This window comes from Procambarus clarkii, chromosome 11 (genome assembly GCF_040958095.1).
Source record: "Procambarus clarkii isolate CNS0578487 chromosome 11, FALCON_Pclarkii_2.0, whole genome shotgun sequence".
Lineage (NCBI taxonomy): Eukaryota > Metazoa > Arthropoda > Malacostraca > Decapoda > Cambaridae > Procambarus > Procambarus clarkii.
In genome coordinates, this window is record NC_091160.1 from 28,892,875 (window position 1) to 28,920,790 (window position 27,916).

Here is a 27,916-nt window from a genome sequence, read left to right on the forward strand (position 1 = left end):
TATATATATATATATATATATATATATATATATATATATATATATATATATGACAATGTCAGACCACGGAGGAAAAATGAAACAGGAAATTTCCTTAAGTACTTTCGTATATTAAATACATCTTCAGAAGGTCCTTCTGAAGATGTATTCCTGTTTCATTTTTCCTCCGTGGTCTGACATTGTCACATTCTTAATCACGTGTTTATTTTCGTGATATACATATATATATATATATATATATATATATATATATATATATATATATATATATGTCGTACCTAGTAGCCAGAACTCACTTCTGAGCCTACTGTGCAAGGCCCGATTTGCCTAATAAGCCAAGTTTTCATGAATTAATTGCTTTTCGACTACCTAACCTACCTAACCTAACCTAACCTAACTTTTTCGGCTACCTAACCTAACCTAACCTATAGAGATAGGTTAGGTTAGGTTAGGTAGGGTTGGTTAGGTTCTGTCATATATCTACGTTAATTTTAACTCCAATAAAAAAAAATTGACCTCTTACATAATGAAATGGGTTGCTTTATCATTTCATAAGAAAAAAATTAGAGAAAATATATTAATTCATGAAAACTTGGCTTATTAGGCAAATCGGGCCTTGCATTGTAGGCTGAAAAGTGAGTTCTGGCTACTAGGTACGACATATATATATATATATATATATATATATATATATATATATGTCGTACCTAGTAGCCAGAACTCACTTCTCAGCCTACTATTCAAGGCCCGATTTGCCTAATAAGCCAAGTTTTCCTGAATTAATATATTTACTATAATTTTTTTCTTATGAAATGATAAAGCAACCCTTTTCTCTATGTATGAGGTCAATTTTTTTTTATTGGAGTTAAAATTAACGTAGATATATGACCGAACCTAACCAACCCTACCTAACCTAACCTAACCTATATTTATAGGTAAGGTTAGGTTAGGTAGCCAAAAAATGCTAGGTTAGGTTAGGTTAGGTAGGTTAGGTAGACGAAAAAACATTAATTCATGAAAACTTGGCTTATTAGGCAAATCGGGCCTTGAATAGTAGGCTGAGAAGTGCGTTCTGGCTATTAGGTACGACATATATATATATATATATATATATATATATATATATGTCGTACCTAATAGCCAGAACGCACTTCTCAGCCTACTATGCAAGGCCCGATTTGCCTAATAAGCCAAGTTTTCATGAATTAATTGTTTTTCGACTACCTAACCTACCTAACCAAACCTAACTTTTTCGGCTAACTAACCTAACCTAACCTATAAAGATAGGTTAGGTTAGGTTAGGTAGGGTTGGTTAGGTTCGGTCATATATCTACGTTAATTTTAACTCCAATAAAAAAAAATTGACCTCATAAATAATGAAATGGATAGCTTTATCATTTCACAAGGAAAACATTAGAGAAAATATATTATTTTGAGAATGGTCCAGGACGGACCGAAACGTCGTCGTCCCTTCAACTTCTAGTGTGTGGTCTGGTCAACATATCAATTGTGACACTAGCTCTACACATATGTCAGTTGCTTAAATTAGAAACTGTATTTGTGGTCAATTTCAAACCCACTGATGATGTGATGATTATTGAATTTTGTAATTAGCTCATCAAGATTGCAACATAATTAAATGAATTGTGGGGTTCAGTCCCTGAGCCCATTATGTGCCTCTGTAACCCTTTCCACTACCACCCACAAGATGGGTATGTGGTGCATAATAAATGAACTAAACTCTATCCGGTGACTGGCAGCACTGCCTGGCTCTGCAGCACTGAAGTCAACATAGGTGTTGGCTAAAGGGGAAAAGCAAGTGTAGTCCCACACCAGCTGTCTACCATTCTTCTAGGAGTTCACCGTGATCCCGTCTGACCGACCGACAGGCTCATCAGAGTTACGAGCCATTAGATAACGGGGGCTCTCTCTTTGCTGGACAACTGTCTGTGGTAAGGCTTCTCTTAATAATGTCATTAATCTCGCCGTGTCTTGCATGCCTTCCTCCTGTGCTTTGGTAGAGAAGGCCATGCCGTCCGTATCTGTCGGCCTCTGCCTCACCGCAAATACACGGTGAGGATTAGGGCAGCGAGGCGGAGAGCCACAGCAATTCGGAGGGCCTGCGGTGTGAGACGGGTGCCGGTTGTTGACATTGGGGTTGCTAATAGGAAGTCACCCGCATTCTTTCTAATGTCTCTGTGGTTCATTTGGGTACTAATTTTCCACTCATGTCCCCTTGTTCGTGATCAACCAATGCTAAATAATTTGTCTTTGTCTACCCTATCAGTTCCTCCCTGAGAATTTTGTAGGTGGTTATCATGTCTCCCCTTACTCTTCTGTCTTTCAGGGATGTGAGGTTTAGCTCTCGTAGCCTTTCCTCGTAGCTCTTACCTCTCACTTCTGGGACTAGACTGGTGGCATATCACTGAATCTTCTTTAACATTGTCTTGTGTTTAACTAGGTATGGACGCCAGCCTTAAGCTGCATATTCCAGGATTGGTCTAACATAAGTGATATACAGAGTTTCGAACGATTCCTTACACAAGTTTCTAAATGCAGTTGTTTTGTTGGCTAATCTAGCATATACCGATGATGATATTCTTTTAATGAAGGCTTCTGGGGACAGGTTCTGTATGATATCAAGCCGCAGATCAATTTGACTCTTTATTTGACTCTAGCAGCATTTCACTTCCCAGATTGTACCTTGTGTTCAGCCTTTTGCTCCTTTTTCATTTTATTACTTTATACTTTCATGAGTTAAACTTTAGTAGCCATTTTCTAGACCATTCCTCCAGTTTGTTTGTTTGTGTGTGTGGGTGAGAGTGTGTGTGTGTGTGTGTGTGTGTGCACTCACTTATTTGTACTCACCTATTTGTGCTTGCGGGGGTTAAGCTTTGGCTCTTTGGTCCCGCCTCTCAACTGTCAATCAACTGGTGTACAGATTCCTGAGCCTACTGGGCTCTATCATATCTACATTTGAAACTGTGTACGGAGTCAGCCTCCACCACATCACTTCCTAGTGCATTCCATCCGTTAACTACTCTGATACTGAAAAAGTTCCTTCTAACGTCACTGTGGCTCAAGTGGGTACTCAGTTTCCACCTGTGTCCCCTTGTTCGCTTCCCACCAGTGTTGAATAGTTTATCCTTGTTTACCCGGTCGATTCCTCTGAGGATTTTGTAGGTTGTGATCATGTCTCCCCCTACTCTTCTGTCTTCCAGTGTCGTAAGGTGCATTTCCCGCAGCCTTTCCTCGTAACTCATGCCTCTTAGTTCTTTGACTAGTCTAGTTGCATACCTTTGGACTTTTTCCATCTTCGTCTTGTGCTTGACAAGATACGGGCTCCATGCTGGGGCCGCATACTCCAGGATTGGTCTTACATATGTGGTGTACAATATTCTGAATGATTCCTTACACAGGTTCCTGAACGCTGTTCTGATGTTAGCCAGCCTCGCATATGCCGCAGACGTTATTCTTTTTATGTTGGCTTCAGGAGACAGGTTTGGTGTGATATCAATTCCTAGATCTTTCTCTCTGTCCGTTTCATTAAGTAGTTCATCTCCTATTCTGATTCCTGTGTCTGGCCTCCTGTTTCCACTGCCTAGTTTCATTACTTTGCATTTACTCGGGTTGAACTTCAATAGCCATTTGTTGGACCATTCACTCAGTCTGTCTAGGTCATCTTGTAGCCTCCTACTATCATCCTCTGTTTCAATCCTCCTCATAATTTTTGCATCATCGGCAAACATTGAGAGAAACGATTCTATACCCTCTGGGAGATCATTTACATATATCAGAAACAGTATAGGTCCAAGGACTGACCCCTGCGGGACTCCACTCGTAACGTCTATCCAATCTGAGACCTCACCTCTCACACTGACTCGTTGTCTCCTGTTGCTTAGGTACTCCTGTATCCAACGGAGTACCTTCCCTTTCACTTCAGCCTGCATCTCCAGCTCTTTCGCTAGCCTCTTGTGTGGCACTGTATCAAAGGCTTTCTGACAATCCAAAAATATGCAGTCTGCCCACCCATCTCTTTCTTGCCTTATTTTTGTTGCCTGGTCGTAGAATTCTAGTAACCCTGTGAGGCAGGACTTGCCATCCCTGAACCCATGTTGATGCTGTGTTACAAAGTTCTTTCGTTCCAGGTTTTCCACTAGCTTTCTTCGCACAATCTTCTCCATCAGCTTGCATGGTATGCAGGTTAGGGACACTATCCTGTAGTTCAGTGCCTCCTTTCTCTCCCCTTTCTTATATATCGGGACTACGTTAGCTGCTTTCCAAATTTCTGGCAGTTCCTCTGTTGCCATTGATTTGTTATACACTATTGAGAGTGGTAGGCAAAGTTCTTCTGCTCCTTCCTTTAGTATCAAAGGGAAGATTCCATCTGGGCCTATAGCCTTTGTCACATCCAACTCTAGTAAACACTTCCTTACTTCCCCGCTGGTAATCTCAAACTCTTCCAGTGGTTCCTGGTTAGCTATTCCCTCTCTTATCTCTGGGATTTCTCCTTGCTCTAAGGTGAAGACCTCTTGGAATTTCTTATTCAGTTCCTCACACACTTCCTTGTCGTTTGTAGTGAATCCTTGTGCCCCTATCCTTAATTTCATAACCTGTTCCTTTTCTGTTGTTTTTCTCCTGATGTGGCTGTGCAGTCTGTGCCTTGCTTGCGATGTCGTTTTTGTATTGTCTTTCTACCTCTCTTCTGTGTGTGTGTGTGCGTGTGTGTGTGTGTGTGTGTGTGTGTTTATGTGTGTGTGTGTGTGTGTGTGTGTGTGTGCGCGCGCGCGCGTGTGTGTGTGTGTGTGTGTGTGTGTGTGTGTGTGTGTGTGTGTGTGTGTGTGTGTGTGTGTGTGTGTGTGTGTGTGTGTGTGTGTGTGTGTTTGCGTGTGTGTGTGTGTTTGCGTGTGTGTTTGCGTGTGTGTGTGTTGCGTGTTGATGCATTTTGTGTGCTTGATGGAACCGACGCGTTTGCCGAATTTTGCGGAGGCGATGCGACCTTCGGTAACAGCCTTCTCGAGGGATACGTAAATCGTATTTTGATGCATCTCAACGTACCAGATTTTCTCGTTTCAGTGTGCCACGGGAGACCACTTTGTCCCGTCAGCGCATCGCTCAAACTCCTTCTCCTCCTAAGAAATATAATCGAGGATATATATATATATATATATATATATATATATATATATATATATATATATATATATATATATATATATATATATATATATATATATAGATATATATATAGATATATATATATATGTATATATATATATATATATATATATATATATATATATATATATATATATATATATATATGTTAAGATGTTTTCTACTGATCAAATTAAAATTTATTTCTAGTGTTTAATGAATTCATGGATCTATTACTGAACATGCGAACACAAATATATATATATATATATATATATATATATATATATATATATATATATATATATATATATATATATATATATATATATATTGTGACGGTAACGCGTTGGTGTTCGGCTGTTTAAGGCTAGGGGTATGGCCTCGTCACATAGTTATAAAAAAAAAATAGAAAAACTGGAACTTCGTCTGTGGTAAGGTAAGGAGAAGAAACACAAAACACAAGTAAACTTTAACAATGAAATTTTAATTACGTTAAATAAATCAAAACATGAAAATAATGCACAAACAAATTCTTATAATAAAATCAATCAAAATAATAAGAATAATTAGATGACACAATGAAAAGTTACGTTAAGGCAAAATAACAAGAAGTGCAATACAAAAGTTAAGTGGGAGGTGCTGGAATATTGGCTTAAAGCCACCACCTCTCTCAGTACACGCTAACGTCTAGCTGGGAGGAGTGCTGGCTACGAAAGCACTGAACATTCTGAGGACTGATGTTGGGGCGACCCCAGACATCAGGTAGTATGGGGGGCGAGTGCAGGTGCAGCCAGACCGGCGACCAATCAGCGGAGCCGTAGCGATCAACGGGTAGTTTGGTGGTTGGAGTTCGAACAGGTGGCTGGCTGCATACGTTTTTGCTCACCCTGGCAAGCCTTGCTGGTGTTGTTGTCGTTGTTGGACATTTCTTCCATAGTCTTTTTATATAATTGTGAAGACGTAATTATGGAGGGAAGAGCAGGCTCAATCTCTTGAAGGAGATTATCGTCACAACTCTCCCCCGAAGCCTGCGGTTCTGGAAGAAGTACGTCGTTATGTGGTGGAGTAATGGATGGAGTTGCTTCTACTTCATAAACTCTGGAGATATCATGGGCTAAGATGTTGTCAGACTCTTGGTATAGCGTGTCTCCAGGTTGAATTTCTGCAGTTAGCAAGCCCATAGTAGAAGACGTTGAGATGAGAAGTGGGCGTGCTGCGGGAGGTATAGGGTGGTGTGGTCCGTATTGATGGTGGACCGAGCACTTTTCAGGTGTGGAGTGAAGTGCTGAAGCTTCAGGATGAGGAGGAGTAGCTCCTTGCCAATTGTTCCATCGTTCCTTGTAGCAGTAGTCGCTGACAGGTGTATTCTTCTCGCCTCGTTGCTGCATCACGACACCACCATCGTCGGTACCATTGGCGTCGACATGGAGGATGTAGGGCTTATCTGACGAGGTGAGAGTGGAATTAGAAGAGGGCATAGGAGCACGAGTATTATCCTGAAAGCATTTGGGAAGATCATTAAGGATTTTGGAATTAGAAAGCGCCGACTCCTTGTCAGTGCTTTCGGGAGAAGAAGCCGGGATGGTCTCACTGTGGATGTAGGGTTCTGTGAAGGTAGAACAATTAATCAAGACAGTGGGAGGAGTACCATTATATTGCTTCAGGAGGTTGACGTGGCACAGCTGGGTCTTCCGCCGCCTATCTGGAGTCTCTATGACGTATGTGTTGTTGCTTCTGCACTCTTTGACGCAGTAGGGTCCTGAAAATTTGTTTTGTAAAGGTGAACCTGGGATAGGAAAATAGGCAAGGACGAAGTCTCCCGGCTTGAATTTTCTTACTTTGCTGGTCTGGTCGTAATGAGTCTTCATTCTCACCTGGGCTTTCAATAGATTATCATGGGCAAAGCGGTGGACTCTCTCTAGAATGTGTTGAAGGTTTTGAAGAAACTGGGGCACATTCTGATGCTCACTGAAGGTGGCATCTCTGAGAGAGTCTTTGAAAGCCTTAAGGGGAGTACGGCACTTACGGCCGTAGAGCATCTCATAAGGAGATACTCCTAGGGACTCATTGGGGAGACTTCTGAAAATACACATTATTAGGTCAATCTGCTTATCCCAATCCTTTGAGGTTTCACTACAAAACTTTTTCAAGAGTGCTTTGATGGTCTGATGACTACGTTCAAGAGAACCCTGTGAAGCAGGATGATAGGGGCTGGACAATACCTGTTTGATGTTGAACTCCTCCAGTGTCCTTTTGAAGAGATCACTGGTGAAGTTGGTGCCACAGTCACTTTGAATCTCCCTGGGAAATCCGTATTGAGTGAAGATCTTCAATAGATGTTTGATAACCGTAGCAGCCGTGATGTTCTTCACTGGAACTGCTATGGGAAATCTGGTGGTAGGACACAGGATGGTTAGGATGTAGGCGTTACCTGAACTGGTCCGAGGTAAAGGACCAACACAGTCTATTATGAGTCTGTGGAAAGGTTCCGCAGGCACCTGTATGGGAATCAGTGGTGCTCTGGGAATGGAGACGTTCGGTTTGCCTGCCATCTGACATGTATGACACTGTTTTACGTACTGTTTGACGTTGTTTACCATACCTGGCCAGTAGTAGTCTTGACGAATCCCATGGTAAGTCTTGTTGAAGCCGTAGTGGGAGAATGCTCCGTGGGCCAGGTGTAGAATAGTGGGCCGCAGGCTGGTGGGAATCACAAGTTGTTCGATGTTGGCCCAATCGTCCTCCTCCTTCAGTTTACTGGGTCTATATCTGCGGTAGAGCAAGTCGTTCTCTAGGAAGAACCCAGGAATACTGTCGGGTTGAGTCTCAGCCTGGAAAAACAATGGTGTTAAAGTAAGATCTTCCCTCTGCAACTTACGGAACTCCAACTTGGTCAGATGCGGGGGTAGTTTCTGAGGGTCTTGAGGGACAGCGGTAGCAGTAGAGTCAGCTGGCTGTGGACGTGCGGCTTGTGCACGGGTGGTCACGAGAACCGGAGGAGAAACTTCATCACTCTTGAACCTCTGCTGGAACATACTCAAGAATAGGATTTATTGGCACAGAGTTACACACCTGGGGTTTGTCCATGACGATCAGGTTGGTCGGTTGCAGGTCTTCTGCCAAGTCGTTGCCTAGGAGAAGTTGCACTCCAGGCATGGGAAAAGGCTTTTCCCTGACGGCGACTTGGACTTCCCCGTTCACGTAGGGACAATCCAGGTGGACTCTGGCGAGAGGGTATGGAGTGGTAGCAGTGAGGTCAGTGATGAAGACTGTTTCCCCGGTGTAGACTATGTTGGGCACAGCCGACTTCAAGATGATCGATTGTAGAGCCGCTGTGTCCCTCAAGATCTTCAATTTGAAACGTCCCTCCGGATTTGAACCGTTGGCAGAGACAGTTCCAGTATACAGGTGGTTACTGAAAAGAGAAAGATCATTAACATCAACACCAACATTCATCACAGGCTTACCGGACTTAGGAGGAGTTGGTTTGGGTCGTTGTTGGTCAGTGGTTCCCTTGTATTGAGACTTACCACATTTGTCTATGGTATGTCCATAGAGTCTACAATATTTGCAGTACAGTTGTGAACCAGCTTGATCGGGGCTCACCTTCTCGTAACTGTACCACGACTTCTTACTGGAGGATGGTTCAGGTGTCAGCCGGTGGATGAGGCTGTAAGTGTCAGCCGACTTAGCACACTTCAGGTAGTCGGTTTCTTCTTTATCTGCTAAGTAGAGGCGGACAGGAGGCGGCACACGTCTCAAGAATTCTTCAACAAGCATCAGGTTGACGAGTTCTGTAAAAGTAGAGACATGTGCTGCTTCCAGCCATTTCATGAAATACCTCCGTTTCGTGTTAGCAAACTCTAGGAAGGTAGTGGTACTTGCCTTCAGGTGGTCACGGAATTTCCTTCTATAACTTTCAGTAGAGAGGAGGTAGGCGTCCAACACTGCTTGTTTCAGAGTGTAGTAGTCATTCTCAGACGCCAAAGTACTGAGTGTGACTGCAGCTCTACCTGTAAGATGGACTCTGAGAAGTGTGGCCCATTGGTCGACAGGCCAACTGAGTTGATTAGCAAGGGTTTCAAAGGTGGTGAAAAACACATCAACTTCTGCTTCTACAAAGGATGGCATTAACTTACTTGCATGTGATATATTAAAACTGACGGGAAGATTGGCAGTAGCTTGCTGGCGTTGAGCGAGGTGTGAAGTTTCCAACGTGTATTCCCGTTGACGACACTCAAGAGCCAGAGTCGCTTGTTGCTTGTCATGTTCACGTTGCATTTCCAACTCGCGTTGTTTGGTTTCAAGCCGTACGCTTTCCCGCTCCTGGAGTAAGGCAATCTCACGTTCTTGTTCTTCTCTCCGTATGGTAGCTGCTTCTCTTTGCTGCTCACGTTCAATCTTAGCCAGCTCTAGTTTAAGTTTCAGCGTTGCCAAATCAGTTTTATCTGCAATATAGTAAGTTTCATGAGTTTCAGAGTCTATCTTACCTTGCTCTAAATAGTAATCCAGCAACAGGTTGTGTAGGTCATTTTTGTTGGCTTGGTAGGGAACTTCTAGTTGATACTCATGTGCAAGAGTTTGTAATTCAGTCCTCTTGGCACGACTTAAAGTCCCTATTTCACCTGCTGGATTTGCACGGAAAGTTTGGAGACGAAACATGGTGAAATTAGCAAATAAAGGTACACGAATGTTCAATAATGAAATGTCAGAAACAGGACAACGTGGCAACTGGTACCTATCCTGTGTGATCTTTAACAATTAACGTTAAGTGAAAGATATTAAATGATTAAATTAAATCAAGGGCGCAGGAAATCTTGTACCCGGTACTCATGTAAGAGAATAAGGGCAAGAAAATCCTACTAACAAATGAAACAGAGTTTCGAAAACAAATGAAACAGTTAAATGCTTCAAAAGTAAAATTGGTAGTCCAAGGATGTAGGCATACCTTGCCAAGTCTCTATAGGACATAAAGCAAGTTTTTCCTACTGAATTTAATATGATACTTACAGAATTAGCGAATTTTTGTGCTCTGAAAAAATAAGCTAATTCCCTACCGTTGTATGTATCATCATCTCTGACTGACGTGTAGGGGTGCGAGGTGTCAACTGGTGACGAGAACTGCTGCTGAGGTCCCAATTCAGCAACTAAAGTTCGAGCTAGAGGAACTATGGCCCTCTTTGTCCTCCTACAGTCAGATTGCAGAAGATTGGGTACTCTTGACCCGGGGCAGACCACAGTACCAGGGTACCAATATGATGATCTGTCAGAATGAGAAATATTCAAGGGACATAGATGGTAAATACGAGTAATAACAAGGAGGGAGAGATGACCAATTAAGAGTATGACTGAGGCCTACAGTCACCACGTAATCCAAAGTTGTCTCACCTTCACTATATGTTACTCTCGTAATGCACAATACACCGCACCTTATAAAAAATGAAATTGAATGAAAAATAGTAAAGCTACGTTAACAAAGTTAAATACGCTTACCATAAATTACCACTTGGCACCAGTACCTGAGTGAAGCTCCTAGGACAGGCCCCCATATAACTTGTGACGGTAACGCGTTGGTGTTCGGCTGTTTAAGGCTAGGGGTATGGCCTCGTCACATAGTTATAAAAAAAAATAGAAAAACTGGAACTTCGTCTGTGGTAAGGTAAGGAGAAGACACACAAAACACAAGTAAACTTTAACAATGAAATTTTAATTACGTTAAATAAATCAAAACATGAAAATAATGCACAAACAAATTCTTATAATAAAATCAATCAAAATAATAAGAATAATTAGATGACACAATGAAAAGTTACGTTAAGGCAAAATAACAAGAAGTGCAATACAAAAGTTAAGTGGGAGGTGCTGGAATATTGGCTTAAAGCCACCACCTCTCTCAGTACACGCTAACGTCTAGCTGGGAGGAGTGCTGGCTACGAAAGCACTGAACATTCTGAGGACTGATGTTGGGGCGACCCCAGACATCAGGTAGTATGGGGGGCGAGTGCAGGTGCAGCCAGACCGGCGACCAATCAGCGGAGCCGTAGCGATCAACGGGTAGTTTGGTGGTTGGAGTTCGAACAGGTGGCTGGCTGCATACGTTTTTGCTCACCCTGGCAAGCCTTGCTGGTGTTGTTGTCGTTGTTGGACATTTCTTCCATAGTCTTTTTATATAATTGTGAAGACGTAATTATGGAGGGAAGAGCAGGCTCAATCTCTTGAAGGAGATTATCGTCACAACTCTCCCCCGAAGCATGCGGTTCTGGAAGAAGTACGTCGTTATGTGGTGGAGTAATGGATGGAGTTGCTTCTACTTCATAAACTCTGGAGATATCATGGGCTAAGATGTTGTCAGACTCTTGGTATAGCGTGTCTCCAGGTTGAATTTCTGCAGTTAGCAAGCCCATAGTAGAAGACGTTGAGATGAGAAGTGGGCGTGCTGCGGGAGGTATAGGGTGGTGTGGTCCGTATTGATGGTGGACCGAGCACTTTTCAGGTGTGGAGTGAAGTGCTGAAGCTTCAGGATGAGGAGGAGTAGCTCCTTGCCAATTGTTCCATCGTTCCTTGTAGCAGTAGTCGCTGACAGGTGTATTCTTCTCGCCTCGTTGCTGCATCACGACACCACCATCGTCGGTACCATTGGCGTCGACATGGAGGATGTAGGGCTTATCTGACGAGGTGAGAGTGGAATTAGAAGAGGGCATAGGAGCACGAGTATTATCCTGAAAGCATTTGGGAAGATCATTAAGGATTTTGGAATTAGAAAGCGCCGACTCCTTGTCAGTGCTTTCGGGAGAAGAAGCCGGGATGGTCTCACTGTGGATGTAGGGTTCTGTGAAGGTAGAACAATTAATCAAGACAGTGGGAGGAGTACCATTATATTGCTTCAGGAGGTTGACGTGGCACAGCTGGGTCTTCCGCCGCCTATCTGGAGTCTCTATGACGTATGTGTTGTTGCTTCTGCACTCTTTGACGCAGTAGGGTCCTGAAAATTTGTTTTGTAAAGGTGAACCTGGGATAGGAAAATAGGCAAGGACGAAGTCTCCCGGCTTGAATTTTCTTACTTTGCTGGTCTGGTCGTAATGAGTCTTCATTCTCACCTGGGCTTTCAATAGATTATCATGGGCAAAGCGGTGGACTCTCTCTAGAATGTGTTGAAGGTTTTGAAGAAACTGGGGCACATTCTGATGCTCACTGAAGGTGGCATCTCTGAGAGAGTCTTTGAAAGCCTTAAGGGGAGTACGGCACTTACGGCCGTAGAGCATCTCATAAGGAGATACTCCTAGGGACTCATTGGGGAGACTTCTGAAAATACACATTATTAGGTCAATCTGCTTATCCCAATCCTTTGAGGTTTCACTACAAAACTTTTTCAAGAGTGCTTTGATGGTCTGATGACTACGTTCAAGAGAACCCTGTGAAGCAGGATGATAGGGGCTGGACAATACCTGTTTGATGTTGAACTCCTCCAGTGTCCTTTTGAAGAGATCACTGGTGAAGTTGGTGCCACAGTCACTTTGAATCTCCCTGGGAAATCCGTATTGAGTGAAGATCTTCAATAGATGTTTGATAACCGTAGCAGCCGTGATGTTCTTCACTGGAACTGCTATGGGAAATCTGGTGGTAGGACACAGGATGGTTAGGATGTAGGCGTTACCTGAACTGGTCCGAGGTAAAGGACCAACACAGTCTATTATGAGTCTGTGGAAAGGTTCCGCAGGCACCTGTATGGGAATCAGTGGTGCTCTGGGAATGGAGACGTTCGGTTTGCCTGCCATCTGACATGTATGACACTGTTTTACGTACTGTTTGACGTTGTTTACCATACCTGGCCAGTAGTAGTCTTGACGAATCCCATGGTAAGTCTTGTTGAAGCCGTAGTGGGAGAATGCTCCGTGGGCCAGGTGTAGAATAGTGGGCCGCAGGCTGGTGGGAATCACAAGTTGTTCGATGTTGGCCCAATCGTCCTCCTCCTTCAGTTTACTGGGTCTATATCTGCGGTAGAGCAAGTCGTTCTCTAGGAAGAACCCAGGAATACTGTCGGGTTGAGTCTCAGCCTGGAAAAACAATGGTGTTAAAGTAAGATCTTCCCTCTGCAACTTACGGAACTCCAACTTGGTCAGATGCGGGGGTAGTTTCTGAGGGTCTTGAGGGACAGCGGTAGCAGTAGAGTCAGCTGGCTGTGGACGTGCGGCTTGTGCACGGGTGGTCACGAGAACCGGAGGAGAAACTTCATCACTCTTGAACCTCTGCTGGAACATACTCAAGAATAGGATTTATTGGCACAGAGTTACACACCTGGGGTTTGTCCATGACGATCAGGTTGGTCGGTTGCAGGTCTTCTGCCAAGTCGTTGCCTAGGAGAAGTTGCACTCCAGGCATGGGAAAAGGCTTTTCCCTGACGGCGACTTGGACTTCCCCGTTCACGTAGGGACAATCCAGGTGGACTCTGGCGAGAGGGTATGGAGTGGTAGCAGTGAGGTCAGTGATGAAGACTGTTTCCCCGGTGTAGACTATGTTGGGCACAGCCGACTTCAAGATGATCGATTGTAGAGCCGCTGTGTCCCTCAAGATCTTCAATTTGAAACGTCCCTCCGGATTTGAACCGTTGGCAGAGACAGTTCCAGTATACAGGTGGTTACTGAAAAGAGAAAGATCATTAACATCAACACCAACATTCATCACAGGCTTACCGGACTTAGGAGGAGTTGGTTTGGGTCGTTGTTGGTCAGTGGTTCCCTTGTATTGAGACTTACCACATTTGTCTATGGTATGTCCATAGAGTCTACAATATTTGCAGTACAGTTGTGAACCAGCTTGATCGGGGCTCACCTTCTCGTAACTGTACCACGACTTCTTACTGGAGGATGGTTCAGGTGTCAGCCGGTGGATGAGGCTGTAAGTGTCAGCCGACTTAGCACACTTCAGGTAGTCGGTTTCTTCTTTATCTGCTAAGTAGAGGCGGACAGGAGGCGGCACACGTCTCAAGAATTCTTCAACAAGCATCAGGTTGACGAGTTCTGTAAAAGTAGAGACATGTGCTGCTTCCAGCCATTTCATGAAATACCTCCGTTTCGTGTTAGCAAACTCTAGGAAGGTAGTGGTACTTGCCTTCAGGTGGTCACGGAATTTCCTTCTATAACTTTCAGTAGAGAGGAGGTAGGCGTCCAACACTGCTTGTTTCAGAGTGTAGTAGTCATTCTCAGACGCCAAAGTACTGAGTGTGACTGCAGCTCTACCTGTAAGATGGACTCTGAGAAGTGTGGCCCATTGGTCGACAGGCCAACTGAGTTGATTAGCAAGGGTTTCAAAGGTGGTGAAAAACACATCAACTTCTGCTTCTACAAAGGATGGCATTAACTTACTTGCATGTGATATATTAAAACTGACGGGAAGATTGGCAGTAGCTTGCTGGCGTTGAGCGAGGTGTGAAGTTTCCAACGTGTATTCCCGTTGACGACACTCAAGAGCCAGAGTCGCTTGTTGCTTGTCATGTTCACGTTGCATTTCCAACTCGCGTTGTTTGGTTTCAAGCCGTACGCTTTCCCGCTCCTGGAGTAAGGCAATCTCACGTTCTTGTTCTTCTCTCCGTATGGTAGCTGCTTCTCTTTGCTGCTCACGTTCAATCTTAGCCAGCTCTAGTTTAAGTTTCAGCGTTGCCAAATCAGTTTTATCTGCAATATAGTAAGTTTCATGAGTTTCAGAGTCTATCTTACCTTGCTCTAAATAGTAATCCAGCAACAGGTTGTGTAGGTCATTTTTGTTGGCTTGGTAGGGAACTTCTAGTTGATACTCATGTGCAAGAGTTTGTAATTCAGTCCTCTTGGCACGACTTAAAGTCCCTATTTCACCTGCTGGATTTGCACGGAAAGTTTGGAGACGAAACATGGTGAAATTAGCAAATAAAGGTACACGAATGTTCAATAATGAAATGTCAGAAACAGGACAACGTGGCAACTGGTACCTATCCTGTGTGATCTTTAACAATTAACGTTAAGTGAAAGATATTAAATGATTAAATTAAATCAAGGGCGCAGGAAATCTTGTACCCGGTACTCATGTAAGAGAATAAGGGCAAGAAAATCCTACTAACAAATGAAACAGAGTTTCGAAAACAAATGAAACAGTTAAATGCTTCAAAAGTAAAATTGGTAGTCCAAGGATGTAGGCATACCTTGCCAAGTCTCTATAGGACATAAAGCAAGTTTTTCCTACTGAATTTAATATGATACTTACAGAATTAGCGAATTTTTGTGCTCTGAAAAAATAAGCTAATTCCCTACCGTTGTATGTATCATCATCTCTGACTGACGTGTAGGGGTGCGAGGTGTCAACTGGTGACGAGAACTGCTGCTGAGGTCCCAATTCAGCAACTAAAGTTCGAGCTAGAGGAACTATGGCCCTCTTTGTCCTCCTACAGTCAGATTGCAGAAGATTGGGTACTCTTGACCCGGGGCAGACCACAGTACCAGGGTACCAATATGATGATCTGTCAGAATGAGAAATATTCAAGGGACATAGATGGTAAATACGAGTAATAACAAGGAGGGAGAGATGACCAATTAAGAGTATGACTGAGGCCTACAGTCACCACGTAATCCAAAGTTGTCTCACCTTCACTATATGTTACTCTCGTAATGCACAATACACCGCACCTTATAAAAAATGAAATTGAATGAAAAATAGTAAAGCTACGTTAACAAAGTTAAATACGCTTACCATAAATTACCACTTGGCACCAGTACCTGAGTGAAGCTCCTAGGACAGGCCCCCATATAACTTGTGACGGTAACGCGTTGGTGTTCGGCTGTTTAAGGCTAGGGGTATGGCCTCGTCACATAGTTATAAAAAAAAATAGAAAAACTGGAACTTCGTCTGTGGTAAGGTAAGGAGAAGACACACAAAACACAAGTAAACTTTAACAATGAAATTTTAATTACGTTAAATAAATCAAAACATGAAAATAATGCACAAACAAATTCTTATAATAAAATCAATCAAAATAATAAGAATAATTAGATGACACAATGAAAAGTTACGTTAAGGCAAAATAACAAGAAGTGCAATACAAAAGTTAAGTGGGAGGTGCTGGAATATTGGCTTAAAGCCACCACCTCTCTCAGTACACGCTAACGTCTAGCTGGGAGGAGTGCTGGCTACGAAAGCACTGAACATTCTGAGGACTGATGTTGGGGCGACCCCAGACATCAGGTAGTATGGGGGGCGAGTGCAGGTGCAGCCAGACCGGCGACCAATCAGCGGAGCCGTAGCGATCAACGGGTAGTTTGGTGGTTGGAGTTCGAACAGGTGGCTGGCTGCATACGTTTTTGCTCACCCTGGCAAGCCTTGCTGGTGTTGTTGTCGTTGTTGGACATTTCTTCCATAGTCTTTTTATATAATTGTGAAGACGTAATTATGGAGGGAAGAGCAGGCTCAATCTCTTGAAGGAGATTATCGTCACAACTCTCCCCCGAAGCCTGCGGTTCTGGAAGAAGTACGTCGTTATGTGGTGGAGTAATGGATGGAGTTGCTTCTACTTCATAAACTCTGGAGATATCATGGGCTAAGATGTTGTCAGACTCTTGGTATAGCGTGTCTCCAGGTTGAATTTCTGCAGTTAGCAAGCCCATAGTAGAAGACGTTGAGATGAGAAGTGGGCGTGCTGCGGGAGGTATAGGGTGGTGTGGTCCGTATTGATGGTGGACCGAGCACTTTTCAGGTGTGGAGTGAAGTGCTGAAGCTTCAGGATGAGGAGGAGTAGCTCCTTGCCAATTGTTCCATCGTTCCTTGTAGCAGTAGTCGCTGACAGGTGTATTCTTCTCGCCTCGTTGCTGCATCACGACACCACCATCGTCGGTACCATTGGCGTCGACATGGAGGATGTAGGGCTTATCTGACGAGGTGAGAGTGGAATTAGAAGAGGGCATAGGAGCACGAGTATTATCCTGAAAGCATTTGGGAAGATCATTAAGGATTTTGGAATTAGAAAGCGCCGACTCCTTGTCAGTGCTTTCGGGAGAAGAAGCCGGGATGGTCTCACTGTGGATGTAGGGTTCTGTGAAGGTAGAACAATTAATCAAGACAGTGGGAGGAGTACCATTATATTGCTTCAGGAGGTTGACGTGGCACAGCTGGGTCTTCCGCCGCCTATCTGGAGTCTCTATGACGTATGTGTTGTTGCTTCTGCACTCTTTGACGCAGTAGGGTCCTGAAAATTTGTTTTGTAAAGGTGAACCTGGGATAGGAAAATAGGCAAGGACGAAGTCTCCCGGCTTGAATTTTCTTACTTTGCTGGTCTGGTCGTAATGAGTCTTCATTCTCACCTGGGCTTTCAATAGATTATCATGGGCAAAGCGGTGGACTCTCTCTAGAATGTGTTGAAGGTTTTGAAGAAACTGGGGCACATTCTGATGCTCACTGAAGGTGGCATCTCTGAGAGAGTCTTTGAAAGCCTTAAGGGGAGTACGGCACTTACGGCCGTAGAGCATCTCATAAGGAGATACTCCTAGGGACTCATTGGGGAGACTTCTGAAAATACACATTATTAGGTCAATCTGCTTATCCCAATCCTTTGAGGTTTCACTACAAAACTTTTTCAAGAGTGCTTTGATGGTCTGATGACTACGTTCAAGAGAACCCTGTGAAGCAGGATGATAGGGGCTGGACAATACCTGTTTGATGTTGAACTCCTCCAGTGTCCTTTTGAAGAGATCACTGGTGAAGTTGGTGCCACAGTCACTTTGAATCTCCCTGGGAAATCCGTATTGAGTGAAGATCTTCAATAGATGTTTGATAACCGTAGCAGCCGTGATGTTCTTCACTGGAACTGCTATGGGAAATCTGGTGGTAGGACACAGGATGGTTAGGATGTAGGCGTTACCTGAACTGGTCCGAGGTAAAGGACCAACACAGTCTATTATGAGTCTGTGGAAAGGTTCCGCAGGCACCTGTATGGGAATCAGTGGTGCTCTGGGAATGGAGACGTTCGGTTTGCCTGCCATCTGACATGTATGACACTGTTTTACGTACTGTTTGACGTTGTTTACCATACCTGGCCAGTAGTAGTCTTGACGAATCCCATGGTAAGTCTTGTTGAAGCCGTAGTGGGAGAATGCTCCGTGGGCCAGGTGTAGAATAGTGGGCCGCAGGCTGGTGGGAATCACAAGTTGTTCGATGTTGGCCCAATCGTCCTCCTCCTTCAGTTTACTGGGTCTATATCTGCGGTAGAGCAAGTCGTTCTCTAGGAAGAACCCAGGAATACTGTCGGGTTGAGTCTCAGCCTGGAAAAACAATGGTGTTAAAGTAAGATCTTCCCTCTGCAACTTACGGAACTCCAACTTGGTCAGATGCGGGGGTAGTTTCTGAGGGTCTTGAGGGACAGCGGTAGCAGTAGAGTCAGCTGGCTGTGGACGTGCGGCTTGTGCACGGGTGGTCACGAGAACCGGAGGAGAAACTTCATCACTCTTGAACCTCTGCTGGAACATACTCAAGAATAGGATTTATTGGCACAGAGTTACACACCTGGGGTTTGTCCATGACGATCAGGTTGGTCGGTTGCAGGTCTTCTGCCAAGTCGTTGCCTAGGAGAAGTTGCACTCCAGGCATGGGAAAAGGCTTTTCCCTGACGGCGACTTGGACTTCCCCGTTCACGTAGGGACAATCCAGGTGGACTCTGGCGAGAGGGTATGGAGTGGTAGCAGTGAGGTCAGTGATGAAGACTGTTTCCCCGGTGTAGACTATGTTGGGCACAGCCGACTTCAAGATGATCGATTGTAGAGCCGCTGTGTCCCTCAAGATCTTCAATTTGAAACGTCCCTCCGGATTTGAACCGTTGGCAGAGACAGTTCCAGTATACAGGTGGTTACTGAAAAGAGAAAGATCATTAACATCAACACCAACATTCATCACAGGCTTACCGGACTTAGGAGGAGTTGGTTTGGGTCGTTGTTGGTCAGTGGTTCCCTTGTATTGAGACTTACCACATTTGTCTATGGTATGTCCATAGAGTCTACAATATTTGCAGTACAGTTGTGAACCAGCTTGATCGGGGCTCACCTTCTCGTAACTGTACCACGACTTCTTACTGGAGGATGGTTCAGGTGTCAGCCGGTGGATGAGGCTGTAAGTGTCAGCCGACTTAGCACACTTCAGGTAGTCGGTTTCTTCTTTATCTGCTAAGTAGAGGCGGACAGGAGGCGGCACACGTCTCAAGAATTCTTCAACAAGCATCAGGTTGACGAGTTCTGTAAAAGTAGAGACATGTGCTGCTTCCAGCCATTTCATGAAATACCTCCGTTTCGTGTTAGCAAACTCTAGGAAGGTAGTGGTACTTGCCTTCAGGTGGTCACGGAATTTCCTTCTATAACTTTCAGTAGAGAGGAGGTAGGCGTCCAACACTGCTTGTTTCAGAGTGTAGTAGTCATTCTCAGACGCCAAAGTACTGAGTGTGACTGCAGCTCTACCTGTAAGATGGACTCTGAGAAGTGTGGCCCATTGGTCGACAGGCCAACTGAGTTGATTAGCAAGGGTTTCAAAGGTGGTGAAAAACACATCAACTTCTGCTTCTACAAAGGATGGCATTAACTTACTTGCATGTGATATATTAAAACTGACGGGAAGATTGGCAGTAGCTTGCTGGCGTTGAGCGAGGTGTGAAGTTTCCAACGTGTATTCCCGTTGACGACACTCAAGAGCCAGAGTCGCTTGTTGCTTGTCATGTTCACGTTGCATTTCCAACTCGCGTTGTTTGGTTTCAAGCCGTACGCTTTCCCGCTCCTGGAGTAAGGCAATCTCACGTTCTTGTTCTTCTCTCCGTATGGTAGCTGCTTCTCTTTGCTGCTCACGTTCAATCTTAGCCAGCTCTAGTTTAAGTTTCAGCGTTGCCAAATCAGTTTTATCTGCAATATAGTAAGTTTCATGAGTTTCAGAGTCTATCTTACCTTGCTCTAAATAGTAATCCAGCAACAGGTTGTGTAGGTCATTTTTGTTGGCTTGGTAGGGAACTTCTAGTTGATACTCATGTGCAAGAGTTTGTAATTCAGTCCTCTTGGCACGACTTAAAGTCCCTATTTCACCTGCTGGATTTGCACGGAAAGTTTGGAGACGAAACATGGTGAAATTAGCAAATAAAGGTACACGAATGTTCAATAATGAAATGTCAGAAACAGGACAACGTGGCAACTGGTACCTATCCTGTGTGATCTTTAACAATTAACGTTAAGTGAAAGATATTAAATGATTAAATTAAATCAAGGGCGCAGGAAATCTTGTACCCGGTACTCATGTAAGAGAATAAGGGCAAGAAAATCCTACTAACAAATGAAACAGAGTTTCGAAAACAAATGAAACAGTTAAATGCTTCAAAAGTAAAATTGGTAGTCCAAGGATGTAGGCATACCTTGCCAAGTCTCTATAGGACATAAAGCAAGTTTTTCCTACTGAATTTAATATGATACTTACAGAATTAGCGAATTTTTGTGCTCTGAAAAAATAAGCTAATTCCCTACCGTTGTATGTATCATCATCTCTGACTGACGTGTAGGGGTGCGAGGTGTCAACTGGTGACGAGAACTGCTGCTGAGGTCCCAATTCAGCAACTAAAGTTCGAGCTAGAGGAACTATGGCCCTCTTTGTCCTCCTACAGTCAGATTGCAGAAGATTGGGTACTCTTGACCCGGGGCAGACCACAGTACCAGGGTACCAATATGATGATCTGTCAGAATGAGAAATATTCAAGGGACATAGATGGTAAATACGAGTAATAACAAGGAGGGAGAGATGACCAATTAAGAGTATGACTGAGGCCTACAGTCACCACGTAATCCAAAGTTGTCTCACCTTCACTATATGTTACTCTCGTAATGCACAATACACCGCACCTTATAAAAAATGAAATTGAATGAAAAATAGTAAAGCTACGTTAACAAAGTTAAATACGCTTACCATAAATTACCACTTGGCACCAGTACCTGAGTGAAGCTCCTAGGACAGGCCCCCATATAACTTGTGACGGTAACGCGTTGGTGTTCGGCTGTTTAAGGCTAGGGGTATGGCCTCGTCACATAGTTATAAAAAAAAATAGAAAAACTGGAACTTCGTCTGTGGTAAGGTAAGGAGAAGACACACAAAACACAAGTAAACTTTAACAATGAAATTTTAATTACGTTAAATAAATCAAAACATGAAAATAATGCACAAACAAATTCTTATAATAAAATCAATCAAAATAATAAGAATAATTAGATGACACAATGAAAAGTTACGTTAAGGCAAAATAACAAGAAGTGCAATACAAAAGTTAAGTGGGAGGTGCTGGAATATTGGCTTAAAGCCACCACCTCTCTCAGTACACGCTAACGTCTAGCTGGGAGGAGTGCTGGCTACGAAAGCACTGAACATTCTGAGGACTGATGTTGGGGCGACCCCAGACATCAGGTAGTATGGGGGGCGAGTGCAGGTGCAGCCAGACCGGCGACCAATCAGCGGAGCCGTAGCGATCAACGGGTAGTTTGGTGGTTGGAGTTCGAACAGGTGGCTGGCTGCATACGTTTTTGCTCACCCTGGCAAGCCTTGCTGGTGTTGTTGTCGTTGTTGGACATTTCTTCCATAGTCTTTTTATATAATTGTGAAGACGTAATTATGGAGGGAAGAGCAGGCTCAATCTCTTGAAGGAGATTATCGTCACAATATATATATATATTTATATATATATATATATATATTTAATATAATATATATATATATTATATTATATATATATAATATATATATATATATATATATATATATATATATATATTATATTATATATATAATATATATATATATATATATATATATATATATATATATATATATATATATATATATATATATATATATATATATATATATATATTAGTATATTTTGGTAGCAGTCTTTCCTGTAGACATATATTATTAAATATGACCGAAAAAGTAAGATTAATAATTCTAACACGAATTTTCTCGATCTTTCTTATGTTTCTTTTCACTGTTGATGGTAATTGAAAAATCAATTCTCCAAAATTCATTTTTATTTCTAGTCTGACGAGACATTTGAGCGCATTTCGTAAAACTTATTGCATTTTCAAAGATTTTAATTTACACACACACACAACTATAACTGAATAGAGCTTAAACATCTTCGATTTTTATTTTTTTTTATACCTGCATTTGGGTGAGATGATATGTTACAACAGTTTTGGATGAGGTGAAAACAAACTTTCAACACAAGACAGAACACGAAACAATGGGTATTGAAGGTAAGAATGGAAGTAATTACTGAGGGCCTATTGGCCCATTTTTCTTGATGCTTCTATATTGAAGCGGAGTCTTGAAGTTGGTAGAATATAGTTGTGCATTAATTGGCTGTTGATTGCTGGTGTTGACTTCTTGATGTGTAGTGCCTCGCAGACGTCAAGCCGCCTGCTATCGCTGTATCTATCGATGATTTCTGTGTTGTTTGCTAAGATTTCTCTGGTGATGTTCTGGTTGTGGGATGAGATTATATGTTCCTTAATGGAGCCCTGAGCCCGGAGGAAAAGGTCCTGAGAGATATTGTTAATAGGAATGTTATCCCTACAGACAAAGGTCAGAAGATACAATTGACGATTTACTATAAAACCAAAAAACAGCCAACCTACTCATGAGAAACTCTCCAGACACAAAGCAAAACGCTTTAAAAGAGACCAACGTCGTCTATGCCTTCAAATGCCCTCTTGGAGACTGTAAGCCTCAAAAAACTCAGTATATAGGCAAGACAACAACATCTCTTTCTAGGCTTTTAACGATGCATAAGCAACAGGGGTCCGTTAAGGAACATATAATCTCTTCCCACAACCAAACCATCACCAGAGAAATCTTAGCAAACAACACAGAAATCATCGATAGATACAGCGATAGCAGGCGGCTTGACATCTGCGACGCACTACACATCAATAGTCAACACGAGCAATCAACATTCAATTAATGCACTACTATATTCTACCCACTTCAAGACTCCGCACCAATATAGAAGCATCAAGAAATACTGGCCAATAGGCCCTTTGCAGTTACTTCCATTCTTCCCTTTAATGTATCCAATTTATACCCATTGAACCGTGTTCTGTATTGTGTTGAAAGTTTGCTCTGGCTTGTGTTGAAAGTTTTGTTCACCTCATCCAAAACTGTTGTAACATATCACCTCACCTAAATGCGCGTATATATGACAGAGGCTGTTTAAATGATAGCATAGTAGAACTCTGTTTAGTGTTTGCAGGTTATAGTTGTATGTGTGTAAACTAATGTGTTTGAAAATATAATAAGTTATTACGAAACGCGTTCAAGTGTCGCGTCAGACTAAAAATAAAAATGAATTGTGAAGAATTGATTTTTCAATTACCATCGATAGTAAAAAGAAACATAAGAAATACTGAGAAAATTCGTGTTAGAATTATTAATCTTACTATTTCGGTCACACACACACACACACACACACACACACACACACACACATATATATATATATATATATATATATATATATATATATATATATATATATATATATATATATATATATATATATATATATATAGATTTACAAATTGAACCTCAAGACAACCGGAATTGGTTTAGTCGTCCATAAATAATGGGCTGACTAGACCAATGGCAAAATAATGGAAAACCTGCTGCAATAAGAGAAAAACATAGATTACTAATATCCTATCATTCAAGAGTCATCAATATTCAGGGATGACAGATTATATAATCTAAATAATTGTCGACAAAAACCTACGACGTACTAAGTGCAAATCTTAGTTTGCGGAGAGTGGTGAAAACTAGTTAACAAAGTGACAATCCTATGATCAGAGAGTTTAGGAATGGGAATTTAGTCAAAGCTGCGATCTTTCTCTGGAGTACATCATGGGGTGGGGGGTGGGGGGGTGGGAGGAAAAGAGTTCACCGGTTATTTCCTAAGTGCGGTTGCCTAATATTGAAACTTAATTTACGAACTTAATTCCCGGAAGATGGAGGTATTAATATTTTATTAACAAACGCACACTATTTAGGACTGCAATTTTCTTATGAACTATGACATGCAAAGATGAAAAATTGTCCTAACGCCCATAGTCAAGGGGCACATCGTAAGGTGGGAGAGATGGGGGGTGCAACCATCATCTTACTTGAAACTGACATTCTGTACTGGAACTTAAATATGAGCCTAATTTGTACAAATCAGTACCAATAATAAAAATAATGGCACATTGGTTACTTAGTGCTGATCGACTCACTCAGACCTCGTGCATCAAAACCCTTGCTATGAACAACACTCTTTGAATCTGACAAAACATGAAAATTATCACATAAACTAGAATGTAAATACAATCCACTTTTGCCATTCCAGTCGAGCAAGAATGTTGAATCAAATTTGAGTTTGAATATTTACCAGTTTGTCCAAATTACACAAATGCATAATCTTTGCAAGAGATTGAATGCACTCAACTTGCTGTAGACGAGGGGCGATTTCTTTGTTAAAATGGACTTGAGCGTATTATTATTGTTGAACTCCGGATTCATATTAAAATGTCTTAAGACCTGAGGAAGTTAAACTAGTCCCTGAGAACACGGCAACACGAGCGACCGCAACGCACCCCTAAAAGCTCCCTCCCCTGGAAACACAAACCGAAACTGTCTCTATTTTCCGCTTGTTACAACTTGTAATAAAGTTGTTACATCTTGGCTTAACAAGTTTATGACGTATTTGAACGTTGTTACAACTTGCTATATTGGTTGTTATAACTGGTTAGGAGGTGTTAAAACTTGTTGGAACGTTTTACCAACGTCGTAGTTTCGGTGTGTGTTTGGCGGGTCAGCCTGCACCTCCAGCAGCACCAACAGCAGCACACCCCCTAACAGCACCCCCACCCCCCTCCCCAGTAAATAAAATATACAGGTAACTCAATAAAGTAGGATACTTTAATTAGTTGCTGGACGAAACTTGAAAGTTGCCAAAGCAAATTTCTTCGATTGACACCACCAGACCGGAGGAGAGCATTTCAAATAACAGCTTCGTCAATCTATCTAGTTCTAACTTGGAGAACTATGTTAGAACTATAACCAAAATTAGTGAAACAAAATGAATTTTCAGTTGCCCAAATACAGTAGATAGTGAATTAGTAAATGTCTTTCATAAAAAAAGATAAAGCTGACTGCGCCGGATTCTATAAAATTCCTAATAATGATTTTAATGAAATTTTGAAGTTATGGTCAAATGGACAGTGATTTATAATCCCGTATTACCGAAAACATAAGATGTATTAAATATGGCCAAGATTGTACAACTATGTAAATGAGACCGATCACAAAAATTATGTGGAATAATTCTTGAATAATTCAGCAGCAAGAATGTGGTCTTAAAAAATAGAACCTACTTTTATATATAACTTGCAGTACCCGGCCACGCGTTGCTGTGGCTCAGCAACGCGTGTGCGTTGCTGAGCCACAGCAACTTTCCCTGTCCCCCAGTCCTCCCCACCAATCTCTCCTCACCCGTCTCCTCGGCCTCTCAACCATTCCCCACTCCACCGTCCCCTCGTCCTCCTCACCATTCTCCATTCCCCCATCCCCACGTCTCCAGCATCCCAAACTTCCCCGTAGCCTCGTCCTTCCCCACCATTACCCCACTCCCTTGTCCTCTCGTCCTCCCCACCATCTCTGACTTCCGTCCCCTCGTCATCCCCACTATTCCCCACTCCCTCGTCCGATGCCTTCACAAACAGTCTAATGTTTCCATCAGAAAATTGGGAACATCAAGTGATCTGATGTTCCCATCACGGAAATAAAAGAAAAACAATTAAAAAATGAAATGATAATATGAAAAAATAAAAAATAGACTGTACACACGAAATGAACGGTATGGTAAACAACACAGCTCAATTCCAACGCAATTCACACAAAATAATTAAATCAAAATGAAAATAAATCCAAATCTATGAAAATTCAATTTATCAATGCAATCAGAAACATTGAAATGGAATTGTAACATGTATAGTATAGCATGTGTGCTGCTCTAACATGCAATAGATGGCGCTCTAGGTCAAGAAAAGCTTAGTTTTACCTGTCACAGGTGTGGCACCTATACTTATACTTACGAAATGAACGGTATGGTAAACAACACTACTCAATTCGAACACAATGTCACACAAAATAATTCAATAAAAAATAAATAAATCGAAATCTATGAAAATAAAATTTATCAATGCATTCGGAATCATTGAAATGTAATTCGTGACATATTTAGTATAACGTGAATATTGCTATTATGTGCAACAGATGGCGCAGTTTTTAAAAAACGCATGTTCTTTACCTGTCACAAGGGTAATATCTTTATAGTAAGTATATAAAAAGACGCGCCTATTTGAATGCAACGTTGTATAAAAATTTCAAAGCAATCGGTGAAGACCTTTAGGAGATTACAACGTGTGTTGCTCTTTCGTCCAACAGATGGTGCTGTTATAAAATAAAACATGATTTTCTTGTCATAGGTGAGGCATGTATATAGTAGATATATAAAAAATCGCGCCTATTCGAATGCAACGTTGTATCAAAATTTCAAAGCAATCGGAAAAGAGGTTTCGAAGATTTAACACACACGAAAAACATGAAAAACACATTTTTTCAGAAATAGCATGTTTTTTTTTTTACTGTCACAGATGTGACATCTATATAGTATGCATATAAAAACCTGGCCGGATGCGAATGGAACATTGTGTGAAAATTTCACACTTTCTTTCTTTCATTACACACTTTCACAATGAAGAACTTTCGAAGATTAGCGATTTTGAACAAACGAACATTCTCATATTTATTTGTATAGATTAGTAGTACCCGGCCACACGTTGCTGTGGCTCAGTAAAGCATGTGCGTTGCTGATCGATAGCAACCATCCCTATCCCCTAGTCCTCCCCACCATTTCCCCCCTCACCGGTCTCCTCGGCCTCCCAACCATTCTCCACTTCACCGTCCCCTCGTCCTCCCCACCATTCCCCACTTGCCCATCTCCTTTTCCTTCCCACCATGCCTCACTCCCCTGTCCCCTTGTCCTCCCCACCATTCTCCATTCCCCCATCCCATCGTCCCCACCATCCCAAACTCCCCCGTCCCCTCGTCCTTCCCCACCATTATCCCCTCCCTTGTCCCCTCGTCCTCCCCACCATCTCTCACTTCCGTCCCCTCATCATCCCCACTCCCTCGTTCAATGCCTTCCCAAATGGTCTGATGTTCCCATCACTGAAATATAAGAAAAACAGTTAAAAAATTTAATAAAAAAAAGAAAAAGTAAATAAATAAGCTATACGCACGAAATGAACGGTATGGTAAACAACACAGCTTAATTCCAATGCAATTCACACAAAATAATTAAATCAAAATTAAAATAAATCAAAATATATGAAAATTTAATTTATCAATGCAATCAGAAACATTAAAATGGATTTGTAACATATTTTGTATAAGCATGTGTGTGTTCCTCTTACATGCAACAGATGGCGCTGTTTTTCAAGAAATGCATGTTTTTACCTGTCACAGAGATGGCATCTATATGGTAGGTAAATAAAAAGACGCGCATATTCGAATGGAATGTTGTGTCAGAATTTCAAAGCAATCAGTGAAGAACATTGGGAAATTACAGCGTGTGTATATATATAGTTGTGTACTATATATACAACCCGTTCTCGCAAATTTAATAAGTCAATATTGA